Source organism: Eublepharis macularius, chromosome 17 (assembly GCF_028583425.1).
Source record: "Eublepharis macularius isolate TG4126 chromosome 17, MPM_Emac_v1.0, whole genome shotgun sequence".
NCBI lineage: Eukaryota > Metazoa > Chordata > Lepidosauria > Squamata > Eublepharidae > Eublepharis > Eublepharis macularius.
This window is the reverse complement of record NC_072806.1, coordinates 24743001-24756431: the sequence shown is the minus strand read 5'-3', so window position 1 is coordinate 24756431 and position 13431 is coordinate 24743001. Positions and strand designations below refer to the sequence as shown.

The window sequence follows — 13431 nt, the reverse complement described above, 5'->3', positions numbered from 1 at the left end:
GCTCATGGTTCTCCTGTTTCTATTTATCCTCACAACAACCCCACAAGGTAGGTTAATTCAAAAGAGTGAGTTGCACGGCTGAGCAAAGAGTGGATCCATTCCCAAGTCCATCCAGTTTAACTCCCAAGGTTCCACTCACAACCCCACCCTAGGGTTGCCAGCCTCCAGGTAGTGGCTGGAGATCTCCCGGAATTACAACTGGCCTCCAGGCCACCGAGATCAGTTCATCTGGAGAAAATGGCTACTTTGGGGGGGGGGGGTGGACTGTATGAAATTATGCCATGCCAAGGTCCTTTCCCTCCCCAAACCCCACTTTCTCCAGGTTTCTCCAGGTTTCACCTCCCAGATCTCCAGGAATTTCCCAGCTTGGAGCTGGCAACCTTACCCCACCCTGCTGCAAAATCAGGATACGGTTGCCAACCTCCCAGTGGTGGCTGGAGATCTCCCAGAATTAAAACTGATCTCCAGGCAATAAAGATCAGTTCCCTTGGAGAAAATGGCTGCCTTGGAAAGTGTTTTGACATTATACCCTGATGAAGTCTCCCCCCAAACTGTGCCCTCCCCAAGCTCCACTCTCCCAAAATCTCCAAGACTTTCCCAACCTGAACCTGTGGCAGCCCTATAGGTGACACACATCAGCTGAGGTACTGATTCACGTACTGCCCAGGAAAAGAATCACCACACAAAATATAGCTCAAGATGTACGTGTAGCATTGGGAAAAGGAGATTCCCGCAAACTGAGCTGGTTTTTAATGTAGTCTAGAAAGATAATAATACAGAAATTCTTGTAATAACCAAAAGAGAGAGGGGCTAAGGTTAAACAAAATAGGAACAATGAAAGAGAGAGAGAACCATCTTCGAAGCTAGCCATGTGGCACAGGCAACAGTGAGCCCCCAGAGACCATTTGCCAAGAGAAAACCATTTCGGAGCTCGGCTCATACAAGCAAGAGAAGCGATGGAGAAAATTGGAATGCAGCAGGAGGGACTGCCACTGCCTGCCAGCCCGACAAGGCAATCCGCTTACCTAAGGAAGAGATCCAAATACATTATTTAGTGTCCAAAAGAACCGGTTCCAACAGCCGCTCCCCTTTTCTTAAACTATCTGAACTCTGTAGCGTGCAAGCAGCTGAACAAATCACTGAAAGTCTGGGTCCGATCCTTGCAAGAATGGGAAACTTTTGCCTTTTTCTCTCCCCCCTCCTCTGCCCTTTTTTTTTAAAACAGGAAGTGGGAAAACCAAGTGATGTCAAAGCAGCAACAGATGGGCTTCAGGCAAGAAAACGTTTGTGCAGGCATGTCGGGAAGGAATTCTGCCTTTCCATCAAGTTTGAAAGAATGCTCTCAAGCCAAGACTGTGAATACACATAAAGACAGAGACAGAGAGGTATGATCTAGGCAGAATCCAAAGGGGTGTGTGTTGCTGTTCCTTTAAAAAGTTAACAAAGTCCAGGGTTCGCACACATACGGTTGTCTTCAATCATTTTATCTACCAGTGCATTCTTTGCCAAGGAATCCAGTTTCACAGCTGCATATGGTTTACAGACAGGGCTGGTGTGAATCTGTGAGGAACGCTGATTTATTGGGAGCAATATCTCTCTTCGTTTAACAAAAGGGGCTTTTCCAAACATGGGAAATGTTTGAGGATATGCAGCTGTGATTTTCAGCCCACAATTCAAAGCTTAACAATGCTGATCGCAGAACCAGTGAGGTATAGTGCTTCGAGTGTAGGAGAAAAAGCTGAAAGGCGTGGGTTCAAATCCTACCATTACTGAAAAGCTCCCTTCCAAAATTCCAACCATGCTGTTTTCAACAGTGACAACGAGATGCCCCCAGAAGGCCGGCAAGGACATCAAGAAGGTGATGGTTTAGGACCTGGGAGACCCAGGTTCAAATCCCTGCTTGCCATGAAACATACTGATGGGACCTTGGGACCTTCTCTCTCATTCTAACCTACCTCACCAGGTTGTTGTGAAAATGAAGAACCACTGCTCCATGTAGGAAGGGTAAGATAAAAACAGGCCTACACAAACTGGGATGTACTGTGTGCAAATGCTTAACAATTTGTCAAACACAGCACATAGGTGACTTGCGGAATTCACTGCCACAAGATGTTAATAGTGTAGCTTGCCACTATGCATGATGGGGAATGAAGTTCCAGGGCCATCCTATCTCCTTCAGACTGCCATGACGGCAGGGACGGCATGAGAAAGAGAATCACAGCTTCAGTCTGGGATCTCTCCCCTTCTTCCGTTGCCCCAAGTTCCACCTTCTCAGCTGAAAGAGCTGGCCCACGAAGGGCTCGGGTGCAAGAGAGATTATTGCCCTCTTCACTTGCCACTCTCTTTGTATTTGTATGCATGTTTTATTCATGAAAGGTTTTGGATTGTGAAGACCTATAACCAGGGCTTTTTTTTCAGCTGGAACGCAGTGCAACGGAGATCTGGCACCGCTTGAAAATGGTAACATGGCTGGTGGCCCCGCCCCCTGATCTCCAAACAGAGGGCAGTCTAAACTCCCCTCTGTCTGGAGATCAGGGGGCAGGGCCACCAGCCATGTGACCATTTTCGCGGAGGATGATTTAAACTTTAAAAAACTCCCCCCTTGTTCCAGCTGACCGAAAGTGACATCATTATGTGGTCCTGAGTTCCACCACTGAGTTCCACCGCCTCTTTTCCCAGGAAAAAAAAGCCCTGCCTATAACCATATACAATAAGTTTTCTTGTTCTTGGCTAAAAAAAAAAGATGTGGTAGTAGCCACTGACTTAGAAGGGTTTGGAAAAACTTATGGGCGACAGGTCTATTGTTAGCTATTGGCCATGATAGTGGAATGGGCTCACAGGTGGAATGATTCCAGTCCTCAGACGCTGAGAAGCAGTTAGCAGGTAATTCTTCAGAGGCCTGGCTCGTGGCCATCCACTGCTGTGAGGGGTGGGTCCGATCACAAAACACTGAGAGCTTGCACAAAAATGTTGGGGGGCTCCAAGCCAGGCATTCTCCATTTACCGAGGCCGCTGTTACCTAATGAGTAGTCTCTGGAGACACAAAGTCGATGCCTTCTTAAATGCACTCTCTACTCCAGTGAACTTGATGAAAGCAGGAATTGGCTCTTTACTTCAGAGCAGAAGGGTGTGGGTGCCAGGAAACACACCCACAGGCATCACGGTGCCCAAGGATGCCACACTGAGGATCATTACCCTACAGCGTAGCCACTCTGCACATTATCTCAGGAGGCAGCCAAAAGCCAGTTCTCCGTTGTATACTCAAATATGACAGATGTCTACCACCAAAGGTGATCAAAGCCCCTCTTCCACTACGAACGCACAAAGCGCATTCTGAATCTACTTGGCTTGGCATAATGAGGCCTCCTTTTGAAACAGAAAAAGCCTTGGGTGACTCACCCAAATGTTGTCAGGCAGGGGGGTGGGGGAGTGTTTATTGATCACGCTGCAGAATTCAAACATATGAATAGCCCTGCTGTTGCAGACCAATGGTCCATTAAACCCAGCATCCTGCTCCCAACAACGGCTAGTCAGAGGTTATGGGGATTGGGTCGCCATCCTCCAGGTGAAACCTGGAGTTCTCATGGAATTAGAACTGATCTCCAAAGCTAGAGATCATTTCCCCTGGATGAAACGGTGGTTCCAGAGGGTGGGCTCGATGGAATCACATCCTTTCTGGTTCTTCCCCCGGCTCCGGCTCCAGATCCCCAGGAGTTTCCCAAGATGGAGTTGGCAACCCTACTGTCAGCCTACCTTTGTATTTTGTTTTTAAAAATCTCTTTTCCATGAGGATGTTAATTCTGTAACATTCCAGGCTTAAAATACTGGCTTCTGACTTGCATACTTAAGGAAGACAGAAAAGTTTGGGTTCTTTCTAGAAGCAGCTGCAGCTTTGCTAGCCCTTGCAGATAAATTGAACTTTCTCCAACACTAATTGGAGAGCATCAACTTTTCTTTCCAGAGTGTGAAGTGAAGGACAAAGGGGACTGGCAAGAGAAGCAGGTCACCGGAAGAAAGGGAACTGTCAGCAACTTCAGCCGTTTAATTTAATTGAGCTTGGACAGGAACTAGGGTCAAAGTTTGGGGTTTGGATTAGGCCTAAATGGGGTTTGTAACTTCTTAAAAAGAAGCAAAATTCTTACAATCAAGCCAGATCATACCTCTGGACTCTGAACTCCATTACTTTCATTGGAAGATTGGACTGGAAAGATGATGAACTTAGCTGAGATGGCCAAACTTACAGTATTAATTATAAATTAAACACTCTCTATATTTGGGGCAAATTGGAAACCCTTTATGGACTATCTGCGAAACAAAGAAAAATGAATCAATGATTTGTGGCTTTGATTTTTAAGAATAAGGTTCTGAGATATCAAGAAGATGAGACACAGAAAAAAGATATTAATGAGACCACAAGCTGATTGATAACAAAGGAGGAAGTGTTGTAGGTGAAAAACTGTAATGGGTTAATAATATGCCTATTATGTTTTTTACTCTTTTTGTAGACTGGTTTGTAGGCCATTCTTGGCTCTTTGTAGTTGTCTTTTTGTTATGTTTTACTTTCTTTCTTTCGCTCTATCTTTTAACTTTTCCACAATAAAAATAAAATATAAATGAAACTGAACTCCAGTTCTGTTAGGGGAGCTAATTGGCTATCCTTTGCTAGGCTGATGGCTTGCTAATTGGTTATTGTAATCACTTGATGGTTCATCCATGGGTGCTAACAACAAGAGAAGTTCTCCTGATAGCTGAAGACCTTAAGCAGAGTTTGGGAAAGCGACTCCCTCTACCTCAAATCTTGAAAGAGGCGGCTATTTGGATCCAGTGTGCAGCTTCAATTCAGACACAGAGAGCTGTTAAGTTGGTGGAAGCGAACCGGGGGATACAGCCACTCACTTTGGAAACCTGATATATAGTTTTCGGGTAGACTCAGCAAGTAGGTATAGGGGAGGGAAAGCAGGCACAGTTTTGCTCCCACTCTATGCATGATGTCTACAAACTGGAATCCAGGGCAAGGGAGATTCACAAGCGCATATTTCTCCTACAACTTCCTGTTTCTTCATGCCTTCAAAAAGTAGGAACTGACATGGCAAATGCACTTCAAAAGAGCCTTATTGTTTTGGCAGTGTGCTATTGGATTTATGTGCACTTGCTCAGCAATAAGTCCCATGGATTTCAGTGAAGGTCTCCCCCCACCAAAGCAGCATGCATAGGTTTATAGCCTTAATCTTCAATATATACGAGCGCCTTGGAATCATATGGTGACTCTCCTCTTGAAATGCAAGTGGTTTTGCCTTTCACTGAATGCATTTATCATTCAATGACTTTACATACTAACAGGGCTTTTTTTCAGCTGGAACGTGGTGGAACAGAGTTCTGGCACCTCTTGAAAATGGTCACATGGCCCGTGGCCCCGCCCCCTGATCTCCAGACAGAGGGGAGTTTAGATTGCCCTCCGCGCCACTGGAGTGGCACTGGGCGATCTAAACTCCCCTCTGGAGATCAGAGGCAAGGCCACCGGCCATGTGACCATTTTCGCGGAGGGTGATTTAAACTTTAAAAAACTAACCCCTTGTTCCAGCTAACTCAAAGTGACGTCATTGTGCAGTCCTGGGAACGTGCATGCACTATGCACGTGTGCGTGTGGTACCAGGGGCACCACCTCCCCCCAGGAGTCGCCCCCTGTGCAGGCAACCCACTGAGTTCTACCACCTCTTTTCCCAGAAAAAAAAGCCCTGTATACTAACTTCCGTCTCCACTCTGTTTTAGCTGCAGATGACAGGTCCAGTCAGACCCTTGGTCCATCCAGCTCAGCATCAGAAACAGAATTGCCAGCAGTTCCTTGAATTCTTTCCCAACCCTTGGTATCCTGTAACTGGAGAGGTCAAGGAACAAACCCCAAGACTTTTGCATGCCAAGCAGATGCTCCACCCACTGGACCTCAGCTGGTGCACAGCGGCTCTCCAGGGTCTCAGGCAGAGGTCTTTCCCAACCTCTCTACTGAAGACATCCTGGGATCAAACCTAGGACCTTCTGCACTCTACCACAGAGTCACACCCTAGCTGCTCTTCCTGGAGCTGGGTGAGACAGCAGGTCAGCAGAAGAGAAACCGGCTCCTCATGCTCTCATTTCTGAACCAAAGAGAGGCTGCCAGAAGAAGCTGCAGTCTGACATCATGAACTACTCTGCTGGACAGATGCCCAGAATCTAATAATCTAATAATAAAGATCCTCTTTTAAACAGCATTGTCCCTCTAGAAACCCAAATGAATTAGCCGTGCACTAATAGGGGCCTTCCTAAGTGCAGTGGACAAGTTAGCATGGTGCAGAGGTTACAATGCTAGACTAGGATCTGGGACACACCAGTTCAAATCCCCTCTCTGCTATGAAGCTCACAGGCTGACCTTGGGCTATCTCGCAGCCTAACCCACCTCACAGGGTTGCTATGAGGACAAATGGAGGATAAGAGCATCCTTTATTCAGCCATGAAGCTAACTGGGTGGCCTTGGGCCAAATACACTCTCCCAGCCTAAGTTACTTCATTGGTTTGTTGTAGAGATAAAATGGAAGAAGAGAGAATCCAAAATAGGCAACATGCAGGTTATTATGAGGGAAAGCACTTGGTACATGCTCAGATTTCAATCCAACTATGTTCCCCGCAGGGCCTTGTGCTCTGTGGATAAGCAGCTCCGGGTGGTCCCTGACCTGCAGGACTTTCATCTGGCCTCAACCAGGGCCAGAGCCTTTTCGGCCCTGGCTCCGGCCTGGTGGAACACGCTCCCGGTTGAGATATGGGCTCTATGGGACCTGTAACAGTTCCACATGGCTTGCAAAACAGAGATGTTCCACTGGGCCTTTGGCTGACAGCCAGTGAATTGTTCCCTACCTGTTTGCCACATCCCGTACTCCACTGGCAGCTGCTCTGGGCTGTGCCACAGCTATGTACATTTTAAAAGATATTTATTATAGCCTAAGGTGACCATGGCACCAGTTGTTTGTATTGTTCTTTGGTTTGTTTAGATATGTATCTGGTTTTAATTGTATAATATATGTTAGCCGCCCTGAGCCCGTTCAGGGGGAGTGCGGGGTTTAAATTTGATAAAATAAATAAATAAATAAATGTTAGTATCAAAAATGGGTTTGTTTCAAGGGCTTTGGCCCTGGCATGATTACAAAGGCGATTCAGATTCCACCGCAAAAACCTTCAGCCCTCCAGCGATTTCAGGACTGGGTTCCACAAATATTTCCTACAGAAAGCAACAAAATGCCCCCAAGAAGCCTGCAAAGGCAAAGAGCTGTTCCCCGACCATCTTTCTTTCAGCATCCCAATTTGTAATTCTGTCTTAGCAACACCAATTCTAAATATAATTTTCAGACCCCACCAGTTAAAGACGAGCCCCACTGCTTAGTCCATTGAAACCTCAGTTCATTTAGTCGCTAGATTCAGAACTGCAATCTTTGCTTCTAGCGGCAGAGCTGGCAACAAATCCCATTGCGGTGATTTAACTGCTCTGCCTGGGCTGCTTCCACCACCCAGAGCTCCTTGGGAGAACAATGAATGCAAAAAAAATGATAAATAGGTAAAAAATGTCCCTCTGGATGCCAATTCTATACAGGAAACAGCACTGATCACAGAATCACAGGCAGATGAGTGCAATCATCACACACACACACATGCAAGGTACACACCGTTTTCTTCCCAGAAGAGATCTTAGAACAGGAAATTAATTCTGCATGGAACTTTTGCCACCAGAGACCAGCGTGCTTAAGAAACATAAGGGAAGAGGTGGCAGGTGAGCTGCTGAAACCTGTGGACAGCTCCTTTTGGTCAACCACACGGGGCAGCTTGCCTGATTCACAGCAGGCCTCCCTTTGAATGGGGCTCTTCCTAACTGCTACAATAAACTCCAGTTATCCCAGGATAGCATGACCGCAACAAGTTTCAGCCTCTGATAGATTTAGGGCTGGAGAGGTAAATGAGGCACATGGTCCCTTCCAGGAAATTAAGACCAGGACTCTTAATTTTGCTTTCAGCATTAAATGATCTCCACAGCTGCAAGCAAAAGCTAAATTCAGACAACCTGGTAATAGTCATAAGAACTGCCTGGCTGAGTTAGAGCAGAACTTGTTCGGGTCCAGCACCCTGTTTCCGATAGTGATTATCCAAACGTCTCCAGGAAGCCCACAAGCAAGGCATGAAGGCAACACCTATCACTTATCACACCCTCTGTTACTCACAGATACACTGCATCTGTACATGGAGGTTCAGTTGCTACCCCTAATGTCTAAGAAGAGTCTTGCTGGTTCAAACCAAAAGCCCATGTTGTCCAACATCCTTTTTCACGCAATGACCAACTAGATTCATCCAGAAGGTCCACAAGCCAGGCATGAAGGTGCTGAGCTAGGATATGGGAGACCCAGGATCAAATCCCCTCTTGCCAAGAAATAGAATGATTGGCCCAAGGTCACCTAATATTTCTCTGCCCAACCCGCTTCACAGGGATGTCGTGAGGATAAATAGGAGAAGGGGAGATCAACATACAGTGCTCTAAGTGGCTTGGAGGAAGGGTGGGATAATAAAGGTCTAAAAAAAATTACAGTTTTCTTCCAACTGTCACCTTCCAGCAAGTGGTATTCAGAGATATACTGCCCTTGAACCTGGAAGTTCTATTTAGATGTTATTGGCTAATGATAGATCTGTCCTGCCAGAATTTGTCTAATCCAATTTTCAACCCGTCTAAACCTGTAGCAATCAGCACATCAGTTCTCATGGAGAAACTCATTCCAGGGACTATTCTCTCCCAGGCTCAGAAACCCTTGCTCTCCATTCTTACATAGCCTGGAGCTGATGGCTCAAAATAGCATCCTTCAAATACCCCTTGCACAGGGTTTTTTTCCAGCTGGAACGCAGTGGAACGGAGTTCCGGAACCTCTTGAAAATGGTCACATGGCTGGTGGCCCCGCCCCCTGATCCGCTGGAGGGCAATCTCAACTCCCCTCTGTCTGGAGATCAGGGGGCGGGGCCACCAGCCATGTGACCATTTTCTCCGAGGGCCACCCACTGAGTTCCACCACCACTTCTCCCAGAAAAAAAGCCCTGCCCTTGTGTGTAAATGTTCATAACTATGCACCACAAGCATACAAGTTGGGCAGTTCCAGTATATACTACAAACAACACTGAAATACTGCAATCCACTTCCACCTGGGATCAGAGTGCTAGAGTGCTGGGATAGGATCTGAGAGAGCCAGGTTCAAAACCCCGCTCTGCCATAGTAGCTTGTTGGGACCAGCACACACTCTTAGTTTAACCTCCCTCGCAGGGTGGGTGTGAGGATAAAGTGGAGGAAAGGAGAACAATGTAAGCTATTTTGGGTTGCCACTGAAGAGAAAGGCAGGGCATCAATGAAATAAATAAGTTTCTATTACAATTAAATGATACTTTTTTAACAAAATCTTCCAATTTCAGGTATAATAAAGCTAGAAAATTCTATTCCCTGAATGCCTTTTTGCTACATAGTCAGAAACCTTTATTTATTTATTTTGCAATTTCACACACACAGTTGGAGCCTTTAATGTTCTGACCATTCTGACAAAGGGTGGAGTCCCATAACAATCTCCTGCATGGTTCTGATTCCATATACATTTACCCTGTGATTGCAATACCAGGTGGACAGCCTGTCCTAGGTTATCGCCGACAAGCTCAACAGAACCTTACTTGCTGCGACCTGTTTTTTCAGCTGGTATGGGAATAGAGAGATAATCGTATTCTCTCTCAGTCTACCATACTACACAGGGTTGTTGTGAAAATAAAAGGGAAAACCAGTTTGGTATAATGGTTAAAGAGACTGGTTTATAGCAAGTACAACACAGTAAGTCAGTTTGGTGTAGCAGTTAGAGTGTTCAATGGGGATCTGAGAGACACAGGTTCGAATCCCCACTCTGCCACGGAAGCTTACTGAGTGACCTTGGGCCATCAAGCCTAACCTACCTCATAGGGTTGTTGTGAGGATGAGAGAGGAGAATGACTAAATAACTTTTATTTAGTATCAAGGTTGTATTGCCAGGGAATGGAAGGGGTGCCTTCTCCCCACCCTCAACACTTCTGTGGTGGAGAGTGCCCTCAAGTCATAGCTGACTTATGGCGACCCCTGTTTGGGTTTTCCTGGCAAGACACTAACAGAGGTGGCTTGCCATTGTCTGGCTTTGCACCCCTAGTCTTCACTAGAGGTCTCCCATCCAATCACTAACCAAGGCCGACCCTGCTTAGCTTCTTCTTTTTTTTTTTTTTTGAAAAATTTTTATTGGGTTAGAATCCATTATTTCCACATTTACATTCAATTTTCCCCAATTTTTTCATCTCTAACCCCCTCCCTTCCCCCCCCTTTTTGTTGACTTCCAACAGCTTTCCAACCCTTTGTCCCCTTTCCCTTACTTTTATTAGCTTCCTCTATCTAAAACAAATATATATTCTCCATTATTCTAAGCAGTACATCCTTAACTATTTTTAACATTATATGCCCAAACTGTAAGCCTTTGTTTCCATCTTAGATAAACAATTTATCCCAATTTTTCAATTTCAGGTATTTCTATATATCATAAACCATATAGATCATACATTCGTTTATATCAAACAATTTGACTTATTCTCTATATATATTACTCATTCTATCTTTTTATAATAGTTCTATATATCTCTCCTCACGTAGTCAATCAATTTGACCCATCTATATCTTCAGACATTCAGTTTGGTACAAAACTTGTCAGAAAAAAAAAGAAAATATTGTTAGTTAATCGCTCCTTATATTTAGTCCTTATAATTAATTATTTTCTCTATGTTCTGTTTGTTAACCTATATATATCTATATATATGTCAATCTATTAATCTGACTGCTTATTAATTCACATTTATCTCTTCTCCCCCCGGTAAAGTCTCCCCCCTCTACTTCAATACTTCAGTAGTTCTCAAACTGCCAGTTTTCCTCCCACCTCCCATTTCTTCTCCAGGTATTGTTTCAGCTTCTCCCAGTCTGTGTTGAACTGCCCTGAGTCCAGATCTCTCAATTTTCTTGTCATCTTGTCCATTTCAGCCATATACAGCAATTTGTAAGTCCAATCTTCAATAGTTGGCACTTCTTGTACTTTCCATTTTTGCGCATACAAAAGTCTAGCTGCTGCTGTCATATAAAATATCAACGTCCTGTGTTGGGCTGGAATTCCCTCCATTCCCAAGTTCAGTAGCAGGAGTTCTGGGTTCTTATTAATTTGAAATTGTAAAATTTCACTCATTTCTCTTATTATTTCCCCCCAGTACTGCCTGGCTACCTCACACGACCACCACATATGATAGAGGGAGCCCTCATGCTTCTTACATTTCCAGCATTTATTAGAAGTATTCGAATTCCCTAGCGCAATCTTCTTTGGTGTCATGTACCAACGATAGATCATTTTATAAATGTTCTCTTTGATATTAATACATGTCGTTGTCTTCATTGTAGTTTTCCACAAGTATTCCCATGCCTCCATTGTTATTTCTTTATTAAAGTTTATAGCCCATTTCACCATTTGTGTTTTAACTATCTCATCCTCGGTATACCACTTCAACAGTACTTGGTATACCTTGGATATTCTTTTCTTATCTTCTTTAAGAAGGGTCTGCTCTAGTTCCGAATTCTCTATTCGTATACCTCCCTTTACAGAGTCCGAATTATATAAGTCTCTGATCTGTCTATACTGGAACCAATCGTAGTTAGGTGATAGTTCCTCTTGTGTCTTTATTCTAAGTTTGGATGCTTCAGTTTTAGTTATTTCTTTATACGTTAAACATTGTTGTTCATTATCAACAGCTCTCGGGTCTATCACCTCATATGGAACCACCCACAAAGGGGTTCCTTCTTATAGATAAATTCTGTACTTCTTCCAGATTATGTATAGACTTCTCCGAACAAAGTGATGCAGGAACATCGAGTTGACCTTTACTTTGTCATGCCATAAATATGCGTGCCATCCAAATATTTTTTTATATCCCTCTAGGGCTAATAGTTTCTTGTTCTTTAATGTCGACCCCGCTTAGCTTCTGAGATCTGACAAGATCAGGCTCACCTGGGCTATCCAGGTCAGGGCAATATGATACTTCTACAAACAATTAAATTAGAATCAGCCCATTTCACATTGCAGTTTCTTTTCTGTATGGAGGTTAAAAAAAACTAGGAAGAGGTAATTTCAATAAATGAAAAAGCATCGAGGTAAGAGAGGAAAAGAATTAACCCCCCCACACATACATGCACACATAGGGGTGTGGCCTTGATATCCCCAGGGCTGATTATAGGGCCAAATTCATCTGGAATTCCAGCCCAGAACTACATGTCACTTGATCCCTTACACAAGTTTGTTTACTTAGATATAAACTAAAGCATTGCCATCTTTCAACTGTAAGCACAATATAGCTTTATACACAGAGAGAGAGAAAGACATGGACAATGGATAGTCCAAAAACCACATTAGCCCTCACTTTGCAGGTCACTTGAAGTCCCTGCCTGCCTGTCTAGACAAATGATTTGTTTTCCAGCAGGCTGAACGCCCACAACAGCTATTGATGCTATGCTGCTGGCATTAGACACCTTTGGAAAAAGAAAACCAGGTCATTGCGGATTTACAACCCCTGGCCATCACAGGGCCTTCTGGCCTAGTTTCCAACATTTGCGTTATCAACAGAACATTTTTGGGTTCACTTCTCCCCTCTTCTTGGTCTAGTGGGTGTATTTATAATTGACGGAGCTGTCTGTTCCACCCACAAGTGAAAACTGTGCAAACACCGACATCGTTTGTTGGGTGTGTTTTTTTAAACCCACTCCAACATTTCATGTACAAAAACAGGGATATTTTTGTGTCTCTGTGTCCAGTAATCTGATGCGGAAAGAAGTTTAATTGCTATATTGATCAGGGTGGAAGAAAAAATCCATATCTAAATGAAATGAATATTTATTTATTTGTTGGATTTATATGCCGCCCTCCCCGCAAGAAGGCTCAGGGCAGGTCACAAAATCATATAACCACAGTTTAAAAATATATACAATAAATAACAGTTAAAATCATAAAACAATAAAATCAATACATATTACTCTGGGTAGGCATAATGAATAGATGCATTTTCTAGCACAAGAAAATGTGATAGATATAGATATAGATATAGATATAGATATAGATATAGATATAGATATAGATATAGATATAGATATAGATATAGATATAGATATAGATAGGGCTTTTTTCTGGGAAAAGAGGTGGTGGAACTCAGAGGTGGAACTCAAGACTGCACAATGACATCACTTTGGGTCAGCGGGAACAAGGGGAGTTTTTTAAAGTTTAAATTGCCCTCAGCGAAAATGGTCACATGGCCGGTGGCCCCGCCCCTAATCTCCAGACAGAGGGGAGT

General features: G+C 44.1%; 1 protein-coding gene across 1 annotated transcript in view; it reads right to left on the bottom strand.

Annotated features, from left to right (window-relative positions):
- CLIP2 (CAP-Gly domain containing linker protein 2) overlaps positions 1-1104 on the bottom strand; it is a 69459-nt gene extending 68355 nt beyond the window's left edge. The window contains exon 1 of the mRNA XM_055001933.1: positions 1026-1104. The gene's annotated coding sequence lies outside the window, so the exon portion shown is untranslated. The remainder of the gene's footprint in view (positions 1-1025) is intronic.
- Between the last annotated feature and the right edge of the window lie 12327 nt (positions 1105-13431).